General features: G+C 44.6%; 1 protein-coding gene across 1 annotated transcript in view; it reads right to left on the minus strand.

Annotated features, from left to right (window-relative positions):
- The window catches only part of LOC143817283 (cyclic nucleotide-binding domain-containing protein 2-like), a 297,967-nt gene that overhangs the window by 82,432 nt on the left and 197,576 nt on the right, over positions 1 to 17,959 (minus strand). The window lies entirely within an intron of this gene.

Below are 17,959 nucleotides of genomic sequence, written 5' to 3' on the forward strand. Positions count from 1 at the left end.
GTTTTTCCAATATCCGCTATCTTCAAGTTAACGTCACATGACAGTTTACAATTTGACTTCAGCCGGCGATACGCTGCGCTCGTTAATCTGGTACTGTTGTACGATGAGTAGCCTCCAGCGTTATTTCCTCTACAGATATCACCAAACACAATCCTCCTGCCATCATCACTCAAGTACAAAATTATTCCACATCAGTACAGGGCAGCGGAGCGGCAGGGCGGAGGGATGCGGAAACTGGTCACACAACTTTGTATATTTACCAGGCAACACAAGAGAGGAGATAGTAACGGTGAAAGCAAGACAACTTCATGGTACACATTATACATACGGTACATATACCTTATATATATACTGTATATACAAACCTACATGGAATCCAGCAGCAGGATTTCACCACCAAACTACTTACATGTGCATGTAGTTCTTTCAAAGACAGCAATACCTTTACATGGCCAGCCTGTTCCTCATCTGTTACTGAGAAATCAGCATTTGAATTTATATGCAAATGAGTCTGAAGAGCTATGGTAGATCCGAAGCCTCTGTCACTGTATCTCTATTTCTGGCCCAGCGCCCCCTTCTACTGCTTGACTGACAGCCTCTATGCTGAGTGACTTCATGCAAGGAGCCATCAGTCCAGCAGTAGGAAACGGCACTGTGCAGGGAATAGAGTTAGAGTGACAAAGGCGTCGGATCTACCATAGCTCTTTAGCCTCATTTGCATATTCATTCAAACACTAATTTCTCAGTCATTGAGGAATGGACTGGCCATGGAAAGGTATTTGTTACACAGCTGTTTTGGTGTCTGGGCTCTGCTCGTTACACCCTGGTCAGCTGAACTTTCTTGTGCGCCACGTTGGGTTTTGCAAGTAGCACGTCGTGCTCCCATCTGTCAAGACACACACCTAAATCTTGCTATTAAGATTTTCTAGTAACACTTTTAGTTTGTTTGTGCATAGTACCTGTCCACAGTCTTTAATATATCTCCTGGCTGCCTGTAGTTTCAGTCCTGAGTTAATAATAATAATAATAATAATAATAATTTTTATTTATATAGCGCCAACATATTCCGCAGCGCTTTACAACTTATAGAGGGGACTTGTACAGACAATAGACATTACAGCATAACAGAAATCACAGTTCAAAACAGATACCAGGAGGAGTGAGGGCCCTGCTCGCAAGCTTACAAACTATGAGGAAAAGGGGAGACACGAGAGGTGGATGGTAACAATTGCTTTAGTTATTCGGACCAGCCATAGTGTAAGGCTCGGGTGTTCATGTAAAGCTGCATGAACCAGTTAACAGCCTAAGTATGTAGCAGTACAGACACAGAGGCTATTGACTGCATAAAGTGTATGAGAACATGATGCGAGGAACCTCATTTTGTTTTGTTTTTTTGTTTTTTTTATTAGGCCACACAGGGATAGTTAGGTTAATGCATTGAGGTGGTAGGCCAGCCTGAACAAATGCGTTTTTAGGGCACACTTAAAACTGTGGGGATTGGGGATTAATCGTATTAACCTAGGTAGTGCATTCCAAAGAATCGGCGCAGCACGTGTAAAGTCTTGGAGATGGGAATAGGAGGTTCTGATTACTGAGGATGCTAACCTGAGGTCATTAGTGGAGAGGATGGCACGGGTAGGGTGGTAGACTGAGACCAGAGAGGAGATGTAGGGTGGTGCTGAGCCATGGAGTGCTTTGTGGATGAGGGTAGTAGTTTTGTACTGGATTCTGGAGTGGATGGGTAGCCAGTGTAATGACTGGCACAAGGTAGAGGCATCGGTGTAACGGTTGGTGAGGAATATGATCCTGGCAGCAGCATTCAGGACAGATTGGAGCGGGGAGAGTTTGGTAAGAGGGAGGCCGATTAGTAGAGAGTTACAATAGTCCAGACGAGAATGAATAAGTGAGACAGTAAGAGTTTTTGCAGAGTCGAAAGTAAGAAAAGGGCGAATTCTAGAAATATTTTTGAGATGCAGATAAGAAGAGCGAGCCAGTGATCGGATGTGGGGGGTGAACGAAAGCTCGGAATCAAGGATGACCCCAAGGCAGCGGGCATGTTGCTTGGGAGTAATGGTGGAACCGCACACGGAGATGGCAATGTCAGGCAAAGCTAGGTTAGTAGAGGGAGAGAACACGAGGAGTTCAGTTTTTGACAGGTTCAGTTTCAGATAGAGGGAGGACATGATGTTAGAGACAGCGGTAAGACAATCACTGGTGTTTTCTAAGAAGGTTGGAGTGAAAGCAGGAGAAGAGGTGTATAATTGGGTGTCATCAGCATAGAGATGATACTGGAAACCAAATCTACTGATTGTTTGTCCAATAGGGGCAGTATACAAAGAGAAGAGGAGGGGGCCTAGGACTGATCCTTGAGGAACCCCAACAGTAAGGGGAAGGTGAGAGGAGGAGGAACCAGCAAAACATACAGTGAAGGATCCGTCAGAGAGATAGGAGGAGAACCAAGAGAGAACAGTGTCCTTGATGCCGATGGATCGGAGCATAGTGAGGAGGAGCTGATGATCCACAGTGTCGAATGCTGCGGAAAGATCCAAGAGAATTAGCATGGAGTAGTGACCATTAGATTTAGCTGTTAGTAGGTCATTAGAGACTTTAGTGAGGGCAGTTTCAGTAGAGTGTAAAGAGCGGAAGCCAGATTGAAGAGGGTCAAGAAGAGAGTTATCTGAGAGATAGCGGGTAAGACGGGAGTGGACCAGGCGTTCCAGGAGTTTAGAGATGAAGGGAAGATTAGAGACAGGTCTATAATTAGCGGTACAATTTTGGTCGAGGGAGGGTTTTTTAAGTAATGGATGTATGATGGCATGCTTAAATGAGGAGGGAAAAATACCGGAAGTGAGGGAAAGGTTGAATATTTTTGTTATGTGAGAGGTGACAGCCGGGGAAAGGGACTGGAGGAGATGTGACGGAATGGGGTCACTGGTGCAAGTGGTCGGGCGAGAAGATGCAAGGAGCCTGCTTACTTCTTCTTCTGTAATTGGTTCAAAGTCAGAGAGTGAACTAGATGCAGTGGGGAGGGAGGACAGTGCCTGGTATGAAGAGATTGGGAGATGATTTCCTGGCGAATGTGGTCAATTTTTTCTTTGAAGTAATTGGCCAGATCGTCAGCGCGGAGATCTGTGGTTGGGGCCTGCTCTCTTGGGTTGAGTAGGGACTGGAAAGTGTCGAAGAGACGTTTAGGGTTATTGGACAGTGAGGTGATGAGGGTGTTGAAATAGGTTTGTTTGGAGAGGTGAAGGGCAGAGTTGTATGTTTTTAGCATGAACTTATAATGGATGAAATCTTCGGGTAGATTAGATTTTCTCCACAGACGTTCGGCGCACCTGGAGCACCGCTGCAGGAAACGTGTTTGCAGCGTGTGCCACGGTTGTCGTCGTCTGTGTTGAGTTGCTCTATGTATAGGAGGAGCAGCTTCATCCAGGGCACTTTGCAGGGTTTCATTGTAATGCTTCAGAGCAGAATCAGGACATGAGATGGAGGAGATTGGGGCCAATGAGGACTGCAAGTTCTTCATAAGTTTCTGGGTGTTAATGGCCTGTATGTTTCTATAACTGTGGAAAGTGGGGGTGACCTGAGCGGGACGGCAGTTCTTGATAGAGAATGAAAGAAGGTTGTGGTCAGAGAGCGGGAGAGGGGAGTTTGTGAAATCATCCACTGAGCAAAGCCGGGAGAAGACCAAGTCAAGGGAGTTTCCATCTTCATGCGTTGGAGAGTTAGTATGCTGCGAGAGGCCAAAAGAGGAGGTTAGAGATAAAAGGTGAGAAGCAGATGGAGAGAGGGGAGAAGCAATGGGGATGTTGAAATCACCCATGATAAGGGTGGGGGTGTCACAGGAGAGAAAGTGTGGAAGCCAGGTGGCAAAATGATCCAGGAACTGATGAGAGGGGCCAGGAGGACGATACACCACCGCCACTCGCATAGAGAAGGGGACATAGAGTCTGACAGCATGGACCTCAAAGGAAGGGAATACAAGTGAGGGTACTTGGGGGATAATTTGGAAGGTACATTTGGGTGAAAGGAGCAGACCAACGCCTCCACCTGCTCTGTTGTCTGATCTTGGGGTATGAGAAAAGTGTAGTCCACCATAGGAGAGAGCAGCAGCAGCGGTTGTGTCTGACTGCTGGATCCAGGTTTCAGTAAGAGCCAGGAGATTAAGAGAATTAGAAAGGAAGAAGTCATGAATGAAGGAAAGTTTATTACACACAGAGCGAGAATTCCAAAGAGCACAATTGAAAGAGACAGAAGGCATGCATGGAATATTAATAAGGTTAGAGGGGTTTCTGGGTGTAGAAGTTGGAAGGTTTGACTGGCTATAACATGGGGGGCCGGGGTTTGGAGAGATGTCTCCAGCGACTAGGAGAAGGAGGATAGAAAGAGTGAGCAGGTGATTAAGTGATTTGTGAGAGCGTCTCTTGTGTTGGATGGTGGGACTGAATGGATCTGCGCTGTTAAGCAATGTGAACAGAGCATGAGTGCTATACATAGGAGAGGACAGAGGGGCCGATATGGATGGAGTTTAAAGAGTTGATGCAAGGGCGGTGAGTGAATGCAGCAGCCAGGATATAGAATATACAGATACATATGGTGAATATTTGTTCTGTTCCAAATGAATAGTGAATAAATTTAGATTGTCTTACCTGTCTCCTGCCCTGTCTAACTGCCATGTTATAACTGCTGCATACTTAGAAAAAAACTACACGAATAATAGTGCACGAATGCACCCCTGCATGAATGCATCCCCAAGCTATGTCTACATTTATAGAAGGCTAGCTCTTAGATCTTTTTTTTTTTTTTTTTTTTTTTAAAAAGGGTGTTTCTCCCCCTCTTGTTACCAATCAATCTAACTCAGTTGAGACAGCAGGACACAATAAATGTTGTGATCAGATAAACAAATGTCCAGGTCTACATGGATCATAAACCCCTTTGATACAGTTCTGTGATCTCTCTACATAGGGACAAGCAAAAGTGAGTTAAATATCTATAAACACAAACAAATGCATAATAAGATGACTAACATATATAGATATATGCAGGATTCAATGCCGAAGATAGAATGACTCAGATACCATCCAAGCCGCTTGCTGTCAGGGAATGGAGCAATAGACATGCAGGATATTTCAGTTCAGGGAATGAATGATATGTTTACCATCCAAGCCGCTTGCTGTCAGGGAATGGAGCAATAGACATGCAGGATATTTCAGTTCAGGGAATGAATGATATGTTTACCATCCAAGCCGCTTGCTGTCAGGGAATGGAGCAATAGACATGCAGGAGTTACCTGTCTGCAGCTTTCAGTGCTATTGCTAACTGGTTAGATTCTCCTGGATGTCTTCTTTCTGCCTGCGGCTTCCATAGCTTTTAGACTTTCTGTTTACTCTGGACCTCTGTCTGGTACCTGTTCCCGGTCATCTAGGACCTCTGCTGCATGTCCAGCAGTTTCCATGATGTCTTTTAGCCTCCTGTGTAGTGTTGAGCATTCCGATACCGCAAGTATCGGGTATCGGCCGATACTTGCGGTTTCGGAATTCCGATACCGAGATCCGATACTTTTGTGGTATCGGGAATCGGTATCGGAATTAATATCAATGTGTAAAAGAAAGAATTAAAATAAAAAATAGGAATATACTCACCTCTCTCCGGCGGCCCCTGGACTTTACCGCCGTAACCGGGAGCCGTTGTACCTAAGAATGCGCGCTTGAAGGGCCTTAGATGACGTCACGGCGCTCTGATTGGTCCGTAGCGGTCGCGTGACCGCTACGCGACCAATCACAAAGCCGTGACATCACCTAAGGTCTTTCAAGCGCTTGAAAGACCTTAGGTGACGTCACGGCTTTGTGATTGGTTGCGTAGCGGCGCTTGAAAGACCTTAGGTGACGTCACGGCTTTGTGATTGGTCGCGTAGCGGTCACGCGACCGCTACGCGACCAGTCAGAAGCTGCGGACGTCTTCTAAGGTATTTCAAGCGCTTGAAAGACCTTAGGTGACGTCACGGCTTTGTGATTGGTCGCGTAGCGGTCACGCGACCACTACGGACCAATCAGAGCGCCGTGACGTCATCTAAGGCCCTTCAAGCGCGCATTCTTAGGTACAACGGCTCCCGGTTACGGCGGTAAAGTCCAGGGCGTGTCAGAGGGTGAGTATATCCCTATTTTTTATTTTAATTCTTTCTTTTACACATTGATATGGATCCCAGGGCCTGAAGGAGAGTTTCCTCTCCTTCAGACCCTGGGAACCATACAGGATACCGTCCGATACTTGGTGTCCCATTGACTTGTATTGGTATCGGGTATCGGTATCGGATTAGATCCGATACTTTGCGGGTATCGGACGATACTTTCCGATACCGATACTTTCAAGTATCGGACGGTATCGCTCAACACTACTCCTGTGGCTTCCATGTTACAAGACTTTCTTGTTACTCAGTAGTTTTGTCTGCTTCCTGTTTGTCTGAAGCTTCCAGCAACTTTGCTGCCTTTCTGTGGTCTCAATTACACCTCCAGTCTGCCTGTGTCTTCCAGTCTTGAGTTTCCAGTCTACATGGGGTCTTCAGAAACTCCTCAATCAGCCTGCTAACTCTGCTACCTGTCTGCCAGTGGCTTCCAGTAACTCTGCAACATTTCTGCGGTCTCCATACCTTTTGTTTGTTTGCAGCTTCCAGTCCTTGAGTTTAAAGTCTGCCCATAGTTTTCAGTAACTCGGCAATCTGCCGGCAGTCTCCAGTTACTCTGCAAACTGCATGCAGTCTCCAAGACATCTCCTGTTTGCCTGTGACTTCCAGTCCTTCAGTCCATGTGGCTTCCAGTAACTCTGCTACAAGTGAGGGGCGAACTTGAGGATGTTCGAGTCCGGAGGGTTTGGTCCAATATTTAAAAAAAAGTTTGGTTCAGGTACCAGAACAGTACCCAAACTCAAACCTCAACCCAGACCCATGCAGATGAATGGGGGGCCCAATCAATTGCTATTTGCCACTCTGCCATCTCCTTGATAGCAGGGAAAACAAGGGCATTGATCGTCGGTAAGATTGTTACCGCCAGTCAGAGTGCTGCGGTCCTCACGTTGTCATACTGATGACAGTGTGTGAGCCAGCAGCTGTGATCGGTGGTAAAAAGGATACTGTCAGTCACAGGCGTCGGCTGATGAAAGAGTACTACTTCCATTAGCATACACCTGTTGTCGCTGAAATCGGCAAGAGCAAGCGCTGCCGATGGTATTATTCATCAGCCGGCGCCTTTGCTATAAATAAACATATATTCTTTTAAAAGAACATGGAGTCTCTTCTATTTTTGATAACCAACGCAGGCAAATCCGACAGCTGGGGGCTACAACCCTCAGCTGTCAGCTTTATCATGACTGGATATCAAGAATAGAGGTGTCCCATGCTTTACCTTTTAATTATTTAAATAAAAAAATTTAAAAATCAGCGTGGGGTCCCTCCATTTTTGTCAACCATCCAAGCAAAAGCAGACAGCTGGGGACTCACATTCTTCAAACTTGTAAAGGGCCATGGATATTGGCCGGCCCCCAGCCTAACAATAGCTGCCCATAGCTGCCCCAGAAAATTCAGGGATTTCTTCCAGGCTCCATATGCCCTGGAGTCTGGAAGAAATCATTAACATAAAACATTATAAATGTATTTCTCAAGATCTATACCGCAGCTATAAGGCATACAGGTTAGACTGGTTTAACAATTCTATTAGCTGTATGCCCATAGTAATAGCTCAAAGTCATCCAAGGGTTGACAGATTTCTTTTAAATGCATTTTAAAAAACTAAAAATTTTTTTGTCAGTTTCCATATCACAATCTATGGCATGTAAAAATGTGGGCAAAATAACTGTTATTATAAACAGTTAACCAAGTTGAAGATGAAATGATCTCTGGAAGGACTAAAATTAAAGATGACACATTTCCTTTGTATTTTAGGCAAAAACATATTGTTCTTTTTTACATTTTGAGATTTACAAAAAGGAAAATGGTCCAATACAAAAATGTGACCCTCTTGAGATTTGTGTGCTCAGGTAACTTTGACCAAGGTTTTAGACATTAATTATTCTGTTAGAGTTATGGCTAGTGTTGAGCGATACCTTCCGATATGCAAAGGTATCGGTATCGGATTGGATCGGCCGATACCCAAAAAAATTGGATATCGCCGATACCGATACCCGATACCAATGCATATCAATGGGACACAATATATCGGAATGGTTCCCAGGGTCTGAAGGAGAGGAAACTCTCCTTCAGGCCCTGGGATCCATATTCATGTACAAAATAAAGAATAAAAATAAAAAATATTGATATACTCACCCCTCGGACGGCCCCTGGCTCTCACCGGTCCAAGCGTCTGCCTCCGTTCCTAAGAAAGCAGAGTGAAGGACCTTCGATGATGTCGCGGCTTGTGATTGGTCGCGTGACCACTCATGTGACCGCTCACGCGACCAATCACAAGCCGCGACGTCATCGCAGGTCCTACACTCACTGTATTCTTAGGAACGGAGGCTGCCGGTTACACCGCTAAGGTCCAGGGTCCGCCGGAGGGGTGAGTATATCCCTATTTTTTATTTTTATTCTTTATTTTTTACATGAATATGGATCCCAGGGCCTGAAGGAGAGTCTCCTCTCCTCCAGACCCTGGGAACCATACACTGGGAACTTCCGATTCACGATATCACAAAAATATCGGAGTTCGGTATCGGAATTCCGATACAGCAAATATCGGCCGATACCCAATACTTGTGGTATCGGAATGCTCAACACTAGTTATGGCTTGTTCATTATCATCATTAGGAATGGCCGGTGATGCAAATTCCCCAGCTGTATAAAAACCCAGCCTCCTCTAACCTTGTGCCAAAAAAACAGCAGGCATCAGTTCTTCTAAGCAGCTGCTAGCACTCTGAAAATGGTAGAGGGCTACAAAGCAGGAGAATGTGATAAGATAGGAAAGCATTTTCTAATTGCCCTTTCCTCAGTTCAAAATGTCATTAATAAATGGCAGTTGACAAGAACAGTGGAGGTCAAGATAGGGTCTGCAAGACCAAGCAAAATTTCACTGAGAGCTGCTCGTAGGATTGCTAGAGTGGCAAATCAGAACCCCCGCTTGACTGTAAAAGATCTCCAGAAAGATTTAGCAGACTCTGGAATTGTGATACACTGTTCTACTATTCAGAGACACCGGCACAAATATGTCCTTCATAGAAGAGTCATCAGAAGAAAATCTCTCCTACGATCTCACCATAAAATTCAGCATCAGAAGTATGCAAATGAACATCTAAACAAGCCTGATGCAACTTGGAAACAATTCCTGTGGACCGATGAGGTTACAATAGAACTATTTGGCCACAATGATGAAAGGTACGTGTGGATAAAAAAGGCACAGAATTTCAAGAAAAAATATCTCACCAATCAATAAGCATTGGGCTGGATCATTCATGATTTGGGATTGTGTTGCAGCCAATGTCACAGGGAACATTCCACGGGTAGAGGGAAGAATGGATTCAAAGACCTTTCAACAAATTCTTGATGCAAACATACCATCTGTAGAAAAGCTGAAGTTGAAAAGAGGCTGGCATCTACAAATGGATAATGATCCTAAACACACGTCACAATGCACAATAGACGACGTCAAAAGGCGCAAGCTGAAGGTTTTACAATGGCCCTCACAGTCCCTTGACCTGAACATCATTGAAAATCTGTGGCTAGATCACAGAATAACAGAGGATGCAGGATGCCCCAGGAATCTCACAGAACTGGAGGAATTTTCCAAGAAAAAATGGATGAAAACCCTCAAACAAGAATTAAAGGACTCTTGTCTGGCTAAAAAAAAGTGTTTACAAGCTGTGATACTATCACTAGGTAGTAACCAAGCATAGGCCTATGTTCCATTCTGTAATTTTTAAAATGTAAATGATGAAAATATTTTTTTTGCCTAAAATACAAAGGAAATGTGTCATCTTTAACTTTAGACCTTTTAGAAACCATTTCATCTTCAACTTGCTTAAGTGTTCACAATAACAGTTATTTTGACCAGGGATGCCCAAACTTTTACATGCCACCGTATCTGTACATATTCATCTGTAATAAAGAATCATTATTATAACATGGGGACTTAGATTGGTTCGGTGAAATAGCCTTCCCCTATGGACCGACTATAGTTTAGCATCACTAAATTCTGACTTTGTCTCAAGAAGTACTAACACAGATGTATTCTGGGTCCAAATTGCAGCCACAACACTAATACTTTTCCTCATTTGGTCTTTGATCACATATGGTTCTGCCATGATCTAAGTTTAGTTCAGTACATCGGTGAGTGCGGGGGTTTCTTTCTTTCAGGAGTAATACTGACCTAAGAATGTGGCTGTATTATGACATAAAATTGTCTGATATTCTGAATATCCCGTCATCTTCTTACACATTTTGCCTCTTAAGTTTTATTTTTTTAAGGTTCACTGTTATTTCGACAAACTTTGCATAAATCAATAGTACAAACAAATATAAAAAAAATCTTGTGACATAACCTATCAAAGAAATGTATTTTTCCCCACTTATGAGCCATTTCTTCTCCTTTCCTCTGTCAAGTGTATGAGCTAGTGATTTCCAGTAAGTGTTTTATCTTTATCTGTGCTGGATTCACGTCTACACTGCTCAGTAGTGCTGAATAATGTACTCCATTCTGTTGCTGCTTTTGAACATGTGCTCCATAGAGACAGGAGAACAGGAATCCCTTATCTCTGTGTGCTGTGTATGGGAGACATCATAGCAGCTATTCTTCACCCACCAGCTCAGAGACAACTGAAAATAGAGATAGAGCCTGCAGAGGAGGAAATCACAGAAAAATGGGAAATACAAGTCATAATGACAGCTCATTCTGAAAAGTAATTAAGATGACAACCTGCTGTGTTATGACCCCAATGGCGAGGGTCTCAGAGATATCAGCAAGTCTGCAAAATACAAAAATCCAGCTCATAGGGCAGTGGTAACTGGGTTGACCATATATCTACTCCTAACGCCAACCCTAGAAGTAGCCGGGGAACATGCCTACGTTGGTCGCTAGATGTCTCGCGCCAGCCGGAGAGCTAACTACCCCTAGAAGAGGAAAACAAAGACCTCTCTTGCCTCCAGAGAAAGGACCCCAAAAGTAGGATACAAGCCCCCCACAAATAATAACGGTGAGGTAAGAGGAAATGACAAACACAGAGATGAACTAGGTTTAGCACAGAGAGGCCCACTTACTAATAGCAGAATATAGTAAGATAACTTATATGGTCAACAAAAACCCTATCAAAAATCCACGCTGGAGATTCAAGAACCCCCGAACCGTCTAACGGCCCGGGGGGAGAACACCAGCCGTCCTAGAGCTTCCAGCAAGGTCAGGATACAGATAATATACAAGCTGGACAAAAAATGCAAACAATAACGAATTGCAAAAAGCAAAAAAGCAGACTTAGCTTAATCAAGCAGGAACCAGGATCAGTAGACAAGAGCACTACAGATTAGCTCTGATATCAACGTTGCCAGGCATTGAACTGAAGGTCCAGGGAGCTTATATAGCAACACCCCTGACCTAACGACCCAGGTGAGCATGAAAGGAATGACTGACAAACCCAGAGTCAAATCACTAGTAGCCACTAGAGGGAGCCAAAAAGTAAATTCACAACAGTACCCCCCCCCTTAGTGAGGGGTCACCGAACCCTCACCAAGACCACCAGGGCGATCAGGATGAGCGGCGTGAAAGGCACGAACTAAATCGGCCGCATGCACATCAGAGGCGACCACCCAGGAATTATCCTCCTGACCATAGCCCTTCCACTTGACCAGGTACTGAAGCCTCCGCCTGGAGAGACGAGAATCCAAGATCTTCTCCACCACGTACTCCAACTCGCCCTCAACCAACACCGGAGCAGGAGGCTCAGCAGAAGGAACCACAGGCACAACGTACCGCCGCAACAAGGACCTATGAAATACGTTGTGAATAGCAAACGACACCGGAAGATCCAGGCGAAAGGATACAGGATTAAGGATCTCCAATATCTTGTAAGGACCAATGAATCGAGGCTTAAATTTGGGAGAGGAGACCTTCATAGGAACAAATCGAGAAGACAGCCATACCAAATCCCCAACACGAAGTCGGGGACCCACACCGCGGCGGCGGTTGGCAAAACGCTGAGCCTTCTCCTGTGACAACTTCAAGTTGTCCACCACATGATTCCAGATCCGCTGCAAACTATCCACCACAGAATCCACCCCAGGACAGTCAGAAGGCTCCACATGTCCCGAGGAAAAACGAGGGTGGAAACCAGAGTTGCAGAAAAATGGCGAAACCAAGGTGGCAGAACTAGCCCGATTATTAAGGGCAAATTCAGCCAACGGCAAGAAGGTCACCCAATCATCCTGATCAGAAGAGACAAAACACCTCAAATACGCCTCCAGAGTCTGATTAGTTCGTTCCGTTTGTCCGTTAGTCTGTGGATGAAAAGCGGACGAAAACGACAAATCTATGCCCATCCTACCACAAAAGGATCGCCAGAACCTGGAAACAAACTGGGATCCTCTGTCCGACACAATATTCTCAGGAATGCCGTGCAAACGAACCACGTTCTGGAAGAACACAGGAACCAGATCAGAAGAGGAAGGCAGTTTGGGCAAAGGAACCAGATGGACCATCTTGGAGAAACGATCACATATAACCCAGATGACAGACATGCCCTGAGACACCGGAAGATCCGAAATGAAATCCATAGAGATGTGTGTCCAAGGTCTCTTTGGGACAGGCAAGGGCAAGAGCAACCCGCTGGCACGAGAACAGCAAGGCTTAGCTCGAGCACAAGTATCACAGGACTGCACAAATGACCGCACATCTCTTGACAAGGAAGGCCACCAAAAGGACCTGGCCACCAGATCTCTGGTGCCAAAAATTCCCGGGTGCCCTGCCAACACTGAGGAATGAACCTCGGAAATGACTCTGCTGGTCCATTTAGCAGGCACAAACAATCTGTCAGGTGGACAAGAGTCAGGCCTACCAGCCTGAAATCTCTGCAACACACGTCGCAGATCTGGAGAAATAGCTGACAGGATAACTCCTTCCTTAAGAATACCCACAGGTTCAGCGACTCCAGGAGCATCAGGCACAAAGCTCCTAGACAGAGCATCGGCCTTCACATTCTTAGAACCTGGTAAATACGAAACCACAAAGTCAAAACGGGAGAAAAACAATGACCAGCGGGCCTGTCTAGGATTCAGGCGTTTAGCAGACTCGAGGTACATCAGATTTTTGTGATCAGTCAAGACCACCACACGATGCTTAGCACCCTCGAGCCAATGACGCCACTCCTCAAATGCCCACTTCATGGCCAACAACTCCCGATTGCCCACATCATAATTTCGCTCTGCCGGCGAAAACTTCCTAGAGAAAAAGGCACAAGGTCTCATAGTAGAGCAACCAGGGCCTCTCTGCGACAAAACGGCCCCTGCCCCAATCTCCGAAGCATCCACTTCAACCTGAAAGGGAAGTGAGACATCAGGCTGGCACAAAACAGGCGCTGAAGTAAACCGGCGCTTCAACTCCTGGAAAGCCTCCACGGCAGCAGGAGCCCAGTTAGCCACATCATAGCCTTTCTTGGTCATATCCGTCAACGGTTTAACAACGCTAGAAAAATTAGCGATAAAACGACGGTAGAAGTTAGCAAAACCCAAGAACTTCTGAAGACTCTTAACTGACGAGGGTTGAGTCCAATCATGAATAGCTCGAACCTTGACTGGGTCCATCTCCACAGCAGAAGGGGAAAAAATGAACCCTAAAAAGGGAACCTTCTGTACACCAAAGAGACACTTTGAGCCTTTAACAAACAAAGAATTTTCACGCAAAATCTTGAAAACCATCCTGACCTGTTCCACATGCGAGTCCCAATCATCAGAAAAAACCAGAATATCATCCAGATAAACGATCAAAAATTTATCCAGATACTTCCGGAAAATGTCATGCATAAGGACTGAAAAACTGAAGGTGCATTAGAGAGCCCAAATGGCATCACCAAGTACTCAAAATGACCTTCGGGCGTATTGAATGCGGTTTTCCATTCATCTCCTTGCTTAATGCGCACAAGGTTGTACGCACCACGAAGGTCTATCTTGGTGAACCACTTGGCACCTTTAATCCGGGCAAACAAGTCTGACAACAACGGCAAAGGATACTGAAATTTGACAGTGATCTTATTCAAAAGCCGATAGTCAATACAAGGCCTCAAAGATCCGTCCTTTTTAGCCACAAAAAAGAATCCCGCACCAAGAGGGGAAGAAGAAGGACGGATATGCCCCTTCTCCAGAGACTCCTTGATATATGAACGCATCGCGGTATGTTCAGGTACCGACAGATTAAACAGTCTTCCCTTAGGAAACTTACTGCCTGGAATCAAATCTATTGCACAGTCACATTCCCTATGAGGAGGCAATGCACTTGACCTAGACTCGCTGAAGACATCCTGATAATCAGACAAATACGCCGGAACTTCCGAAGGCGTAGAAGTAGCAATAGACACGGGCAGGGAATCTCCATGAATTCCATGACAGCCCCAACTTGACACTGACATTGCCTTCCAGTCCAAGACTGGATTATGGGTCTGTAACCATGGCAACCCCAAAACAACCAAATCATGCATCTTATGCAGAACAAGAAAACGTATCACCTCCCGATGTTCAGGAGTCATGCACATGGTAACCTGTGTCCAAAACTGCGGCTTATTTTCTGCCAATGTCGTAGCGTCAATACCCCTAAGAGGGATAGGATTTTCTAATGGCTCAAGAACAAAACCGCAACGCTTGGCAAATGACAGATCCATAAGACTCAGGGCAGCACCTGAATCTACAAACGCCACGACAGGATACGATGACAGTGAGCAAATCAAAGTTACAGATAGAATGAACTTAGGTTGCAAATTACCAATGGCGACAGGACTAACAACCTTAGTAAGATGCTTAGAGCATGCTGAGATAACATGTGCAGAATCACCACAGTAGTAACACAAGCCATTCTGGCGTCTATGAATTTTCCGCTCATTTCTAGTCAGGATTCTATCACATTGCATTAAATCAGGTGCCTGTTCAGATAACACCATGAGGGAATTTGCGGTTTTGCGCTCCCGCAACCGCCGGTCAATTTGAATCGCCAGGGCCATGGAATCATTCAGACCTGTGGGAATGGGAAAACCCACCATCACATTCTTAATGGCCTCAGAAAGGCCATTTCTAAAATTTGCAGCCAATGCACACTCGTTCCACTGGGTCAGCACGGACCATTTCCGAAACTTTTGGCAATACACCTCAGCCTCGTCCTGGCCCTGAGACATAGCCAGCAAGGCTTTTTCTGCCTGAATCTCAAGATTGGGTTCCTCATAAAGCAAACCGAGCGCCAGAAAAAACGCATCAATATCAGCCAATGCCGGATCTCCTGGCGCCAGCGAGAAAGCCCAATCCTGAGGGTCGCCCCGTAAAAAAGAAATAACAATTTTCACTTGCTGAGCGGAGTCTCCAGAGGAACAGGGTCTCAGGGACAAAAACAATTTACAATTATTCCTGAAATTTCTAAACTTAAATCGGTCTCCGGAAAACAGTTCAGGAATCGGTATCTTAGGTTCTGACATAGGATTTCTGGTAACATAATCTTGTATGCCCTGCACACGAGCAGCAAGCTGGTCCACACTTGTAATCAAGGTCTGGACATTCATGTCTGCAGCAATCACAAGCCACTCAAAGGTAAAGGGGAAAAGAAAAAAAAAAAAAAATGAGAGAGAGAAAAAAAAAACTCAGAACTTTCTTTCTTATAATCCCACTTCTGCAATGCATTTAACATTTAGTACTGGCCTGGCAAACTGTTATGACCCCAATGGCGAGGGTCTCAGAGATATCAGCAAGTCTGCAAAATACAAAAATCCAGCTCATAGGGCAGTGGTAACTGGGTTGACCATATATCTACTCCTAACGCCAACCCTAGAAGTAGCCGGGGAACATGCCTACGTTGGTCGCTAGATGTCTCGCGCCAGCCGGAGAGCTAACTACCCCTAGAAGAGGAAAACAAAGACCTCTCTTGCCTCCAGAGAAAGGACCCCAAAAGTAGGATACAAGCCCCCCACAAATAATAACGGTGAGGTAAGAGGAAATGACAAACACAGAGATGAACTAGGTTTAGCACAGAGAGGCCCACTTACTAATAGCAGAATATAGTAAGATAACTTATATGGTCAACAAAAACCCTATCAAAAATCCACGCTGGAGATTCAAGAACCCCCGAACCGTCTAACGGCCCGGGGGGAGAACACCAGCCGTCCTAGAGCTTCCAGCAAGGTCAGGATACAGATAATATACAAGCTGGACAAAAAATGCAAACAATAACGAATTGCAAAAAGCAAAAAAGCAGACTTAGCTTAATCAAGCAGGAACCAGGATCAGTAGACAAGAGCACTACAGATTAGCTCTGATATCAACGTTGCCAGGCATTGAACTGAAGGTCCAGGGAGCTTATATAGCAACACCCCTGACCTAACGACCCAGGTGAGCATAAAAGGAATGACTGACAAACCCAGAGTCAAATCACTAGTAGCCACTAGAGGGAGCCAAAAAGTAAATTCACAACACTGCTGTGTATGGGAGACATCATAGCAGCTATTCTCCACCCACCAGAACAGAGACAACAGAAATTAATAATAGAGCCTGCAGAGGAGAAAACCACTGAAAAATGTGGAATACAAGTCATATAATGACAGCTCATTCTAAGAAGTCATTAAAATGACAACCTGTGTGTGCTGTGTATGGGAGACATCATAGCAGCTAGTCTCCACCCACCAGCTCAGAGACAACTAAAATTAGAGATAGAGCCTGCAGAGGAGAAAACCACTGAAAATGGTGAACACAAGTCATATAATGACAGCTCATTCTGAAAAGTCATTAAAATGACAATCTGAGTGTGCTGTGTATGGGATACATCATAGCAGCTATTCTCCACCCACCAGCTCAGAGAGACAACTGAAATTAGAGATAGAGCCTAAAGAGGAGAAAACCACTGAAAAATGGGGAATACAAGTCATATAATGACAGCTCACTCTGAAAAGTCATTAAAATGACAACCTGTGTGTGCTGTGTATGGGAGACATCATAGCAGCTATTCTCCACCCACCAGCTCAGAGACAACTGAAATTAGAGATAGAGCCTGCAGAGGAGAAAACCACTGAAAAATGAGGAATACAAGTCATATAATGACAGCTCATTCTAAAATGTCATTAAAATTACAACTTGGTTTTAAGATAGCAGATTAGACTATATCACCCACATTCTTCTAGTTCTAAAAATGCATTAAATAATTGCAGGTCTATTAGTAATGAGAAAAATAAAGAGAGAAAGGAGCATAAAGCTGCAGTAATACAATACTAGTGTTTGCATATATTAGACCCACACAGCCGATGAAAGAGGATCTTTATATTCTGCTATTGAACGTGTGTCAGCAAAACAGCGCTATCTTGTTTATTGAATTAAACATAAAGCAGCCGATCAATGAACATTGCCTGAAATGTAATTGTTAAGTCATAAAACAAATGGCAGAAAGTTTCCTTTTTGTTTGTTTTACTGGGTCCTGGTTAAAGATTCCGTTTTTACCAAGCGCCAGGAAAGTACATTCAGCTCGGATACATCATCACTTTCTAAACGGTATCATTACTATTCTTATTTTAGCAGATGTAGTAAATCTGACATTCAAAACGGAAAATCCTTTCCTGACAAGGAGTAGGTGTTCCTGTTTGTTTCAGATTTTTAGAACTAAGATTCATTAATGTAACACAATAAACTTTTTTTTTTTTAAGTGAATGATGATGAAGATCAGATGATCGCTGAGGTTGCTGCAGCTAGCTGTACATTATTCCTACAGTGGCCACTATAGGTGAAGAGCAGTATTACACATCAGTCATTGAAATG

The sequence above is a fragment of the Ranitomeya variabilis genome, chromosome 3, assembly GCF_051348905.1.
Source record: "Ranitomeya variabilis isolate aRanVar5 chromosome 3, aRanVar5.hap1, whole genome shotgun sequence".
Taxonomy (NCBI): Eukaryota; Metazoa; Chordata; class Amphibia; order Anura; family Dendrobatidae; genus Ranitomeya; species Ranitomeya variabilis.